Genomic DNA, 4,830 nt, shown 5'->3' with positions numbered 1-4,830 from the left:
TTTTTTTGTGTGGTACGCGGGCCTCTCACTGCTGTGGCCTCTCCCGTTTCGGAGCACAGGCTCTGGATGCGCAGGCTCAGCGGCCATGGCTCACGGGCCCAGCCGCTCCGCGGCATGTGGGATCTTCCCGGACCGGGGCACAAACCCATGTCCCCTGCATTGGCAGGCGGACTCTCAACCACTGCGCCACCAGGGAAGCCCCTTGCTTTTATTTTAATTTGGCTCTTTAAAGAAGCAGGGATAAAGAAGATGGGAGAAGAGACAACCGTGGAGACATATAAACACATCTTTGGCAGCTAGGAAGTTACCAGCTGGCAGAGGGGATGCCACGAAAAGTATTCTGATTCAGGCTGCTGACAACGAAATGCTCATCACAAAATACTGTACCTCAGAAGGGGAGCTGAGGCTTGGAGCTGAAAATGAGGAAGTTGTTTTAAAAGTCTGCACAATGAACGGTTAGGCCCTGAGCTCCCTTTCCCTCTCCTCCTATGAATCCAGGAGACCGCCCCTCCCAGACTGCACTGGAAACTAAAGGCTTATTCTAAGGATATGTTGTACCAGAGAAGCTCTTAATTCCAGGACAACAGGCATATTGAAAAGATTGATGAAAGTTTTCCTAAGTGAATGAAGAGACTCACAATCCCTTCTCATGCTCACTCTTAATAATGCTGGCCATTGAACTTGACCCTTCCATCCCACACTGGAGATTGGGACTGTTGAATTTTCTCCAAAGACAAAATTTCTAGAGAAAGCCTGTTGATATGACACTTGGTGGGACTTCAACAAACTTTCAGGAGCTTACCAGATCAATGTCCACTGAAACTGTAGGAGGAAAACAGAGGGCTCCAGGAGAGGTAGCTCCAAGAAGTCAAAAGATGATTTTGACTAGAAAAAAGTATTCATAGGGGTTAACAGTTCGATTGTAGAACATAAAGAACTAGTGTTAAGGAAATGAGAAATGAAGAAAATGAAAAAAGTAAAAAAGGCAAAAAGACATTTGTGGGTGAGTTCCCCAAGCTGGGACAGCTAGAGTTTTCAAGGTCTCTACAGGTGGTTTCTACCCCAACCCCCCACAGCTGACTCCCATGTTGGCATCTCTGGACAACACTGCCCCCTGCTGGACACCTGGATACTGAGCAGTGCTGCCGCTGCCTCCATCCTTACCACCTCTACCAGGGTAGAGCATTTCTCAGAGGTTCAGTGCCTTCTTGATGCCTAGCCTCTTCCTGAGGCACTGTCCCTTGCAGCACCTAGTGCTCTCCATGTTTCACTGCCTTCCTGGGATTTTCACTTTTCATCTGGAGGGTTGTAATACTTCCACTGCTGAGTTAAAGTTTCAAGAGACTGTCCCCAGTACTACAATATTGAAAACATATTTTTTGTGTGTGAAAAATAAGATACAAATTTGAATGACTTTAATCTCTTTTCCAGTAGGAAACAGATGAAAAAAGAGAAAGAAATGTATTTTATAGTATTTTAATATTTTGTGATTCCTGCGATCATGGCTTCAGAAGTCAAGATAAGTATGACAGGCATATATCTGAATATGCAAACGTTTGATTGTCCTTTTAGTGTATGTGAAAAGATTGTCCCATTATTTGAGAAAATTATGCATGCTTCTGCTCAAAGAAGGTCAAGTTAGAAGATTGCAAAACGGAGGGAAGAAGGAAGAGAAAACCATACATAACTCAAGCCAATCTTTTTTATTTCTGGCCACGCCAAGCGGCTTGTGGGATCTTTAGTTCCCCGACCAGGGATCAAACCTGTGGCCCCTGCAGTGCAAGTGCAGAGCCCTAACCACTGGACCACCAGGGAATTCCCTCAGGTCAATCTTGGAGGGAGTAAAAAGTAGAAGAAAGGAGCGGTATGGTTGCCACAGTGTGGCCTGAAGAAGGGGACGTCCGGACATTTGCAAACGGCAAAGATGAAAAGTTGTGGAAAAAAAGATCCCAAATGGAAAAATGATTGTGTTGAAAGTAAAGCAGGGACTGGGTCAGACAATTGCTAGTATGGTTCAAAAATGGAAGGTCTGGGCCTCCCTGATGGCGAAGTGGTTGAGAGTCCACCTGGCGATGCAGGGGACGCCGGTTCGTGCCCCGGTCTGGGAAGATCCCACATGCCGCGGAGCAGCTGGGCCCGTGAGCCATGGCCGCTGAGCCTGCGCGTCCGGAGCCTGTGCTCCGCGATGGGAGAGGCCACAACAGTGAGAGGCCCGTGTACCGAAAAAAAAAATAAATTGAAGGTCTGCTTGAGGTAAATGCTCACAAAGATGTACCAAATGGCCCAAATGGCCTCAGGCCCCCTTAGCGTTCTGGCACTCGGGTTCTGAGTCTGTTAACAAGGAAAATCCAGAAAACATGGATACATCCCAGAAAGTATTACCCTATGCTCAGTAACGAGAAGGTATGGCAGACTTTCAGATTTGGAGAGCCAGAGAAACTGACATCTCCACTTAGGTGCTCAGGACTATTGCTAAGAACATTCATATTAGTCTCGATGGGAAAGTGAATGTAAGAAATCTCTCGGAAGGCAAAGGAGAAATGTTGAAAATGATAAATGCCCAAGCAAGGAAAAAAAGGGCTTGCTGCCCTTTTCTGTGTCCCTTCTTCCTTCTCTTCCTTCTTGTTAGCAAAGAGCGCACCATCAATATCTCCTGACGATATGTGTAGATTTGGACATTCAGCATAAGAAAAATGTTACTTTGCAGTCTGTGTGATACATCAAAGAATACTTTTTAGGACTTAATTGTGTGAAAAATTGAGAATGTACAGGAGTCTGTTTCAACACATAAAGCTGAAGCATATAATGGTAGTATCTTTTAGTCTGAAAAGGTTTTCCTCCACTAATGACTGATAACTAAATTGTAAGTCTTATGAGACATAGCAGATTTCCAAAATTGTTTCTTTTGAACCTGTGCAAATACTTAACTGAAATAAAAGAAAAAACAAGGCAAATGAATTCCAGGTACGGGGTAGAAGAGCACCAAAAAGGAATCATAATCATATTTACCACTTAGCTTTTCAGGGAATCATAGTGATCTTAATAAGGAAAATAGTAAATACTGGTTTAACCAGAAATTGATATAATATTAGAGGTGAGGGAGGCTGGCATTATGTAAGAGTGCTAAATCCACCTTCTGTAGTCAATTTATGAAATATTAAAGTTTAGAAATATAGAGGAAAAACCTGTTTTATTGTAAGTCTTGTAGCCTATGTTTTGATCATGTAATACAAAAACCAGAACTTAAAATTCAGACAGTACCGCATGACACTTGTATATCATCTCAATTTAAGAAAAATAATGTACCTAAGAAAAATAAAAGAGGAAATCTAACAAATATATTTCAGTTGAGGAATTGTGGATGATTTTAATTTTTTTAGTGCTTACTTTTTGTGTGTTTTCCAAGTTTATAAAATATTTACTCCTATGTTTTCAAACAAAACCAATCAATTTGCCTTCTCCCAAGGTGGGACAGGTCTGGGTGCAGATTCCAGTCTAGAGACTGCTTATTCGTTTTCATGTATGATTAACCTGGACTCTAAGAGTTTCCCTTTCCCTGTTTTCCTGAGTTTGGCCCATGTTCTGTCAGATTCTGGTTCTTTCTGGGTGTCCTTATGCTACCTCTAAAGCATTAACTGGCCGCTGAATAGGTTTTGAATGGAGAGAAATGAGATTCTTCTCTCACTTATATGTGATTCCTAAAGCCACAGCATGGCAAGTGTTGACTTTCCTCAGTGACTTTTTTTCTTCTCACTTCAATTCGATTTATTTTTCATTCTATTTTTTTGTTTGTTTTGGTCTAAGAAGAAGCTACCTTCCCTAGGCTCATGTTCTTTATTTATGGACTAATTATACTATCCCACAGTGGTTGGGCTTAAACTCTGGACCTCTTAAAATCATTTTCAGAGGAGACATAATCCCATTGGTCTGCTGGACAGCCCTGGTACCTTCCTACCTTTGGTCACCTAGAAAGGAGTTGGCTTAGCAGAAGATGCTGCAAAATCCCTAGCTGATGCCAGCATGGGTGTGTAAACTCTACTGTGTGCCTGATGTCCGAGAGTGGGCTGTTCCTCTTGCCAAAAAGGTCTTTGTCTGACTATGTGAGCTCAAGGACTTTCAATTGCCATTCACAAGACTCTTTGGTTACTCCCAATTTCCTTATAAAAAAATCCTTATAAAAATGTGAAATGTCAGGGAAGGGATCCTTCTCTGGGGGGCGCATTCCATGGTGCATCCAAGCAGATCCAGACCAAAAGAACATTTCTCCGAGGTGGGTTTAGGATACGCAGTCTCCCAAGCTCTCATTGTTCCAAGACAGCAAGCAGGGCTGTGGCCTGGAAGGGCAGCTTCACACATAATGGAAGCTGTATCTGGTATTAATGGGACTAGCGATACAGGCTGGGGCCCAGCCCAGATGGTGGCTGCTACTGCAAACTGATCAGCCAGAAAATAAATGTAATCATATAATGGGTGTAGGGATACCTAGAAGGTACTGGTAGAGAGTAATAGAGGTCTCGTCACATTTAGATGTTTGAGCCAGGGGGAGTGGAACTCACCACAAATGGAACTTATGACCTGCAAATGTACACAATAAGTTTGCTTTAGATCTGCAGCCTTCCTCATTGAGAGCAGTCCTGTAGTGCAAAGTGGGTGAGGCCAAGCGCATCATGGTCAGGCCCCTGTGTACATGGCTTTAAAGCTATAACAATTATCTTAGAAGACAAAATACATGGGGAGTTGCTGATATACCTTAACATCTCACCTTTTCCCTCCTGATCAACCAGAGTCTAGTTCTCAACGAGCTTCTCTTATTTGCAAGGCCCCCTGAGG

General features: G+C 43.2%; 1 non-coding gene across 1 annotated transcript; it reads right to left on the bottom strand.

The window, feature by feature from the left end:
- Window positions 1-1,742: 1,742 nt before the first annotated feature.
- TRNAA-UGC (transfer RNA alanine (anticodon UGC)) lies at window positions 1,743-1,815 on the bottom strand. Its single transcript has one exon. It is a non-coding gene; the product is annotated as a tRNA-Ala (tRNA).
- Window positions 1,816-4,830: the final 3,015 nt, after the last annotated feature.

This window comes from Orcinus orca, chromosome X (genome assembly GCF_937001465.1).
Source record: "Orcinus orca chromosome X, mOrcOrc1.1, whole genome shotgun sequence".
Lineage (NCBI taxonomy): Eukaryota > Metazoa > Chordata > Mammalia > Artiodactyla > Delphinidae > Orcinus > Orcinus orca.
Note: the sequence above shows the minus strand (reverse complement) of the source record. Positions and strands in the feature narration are given on the sequence as shown.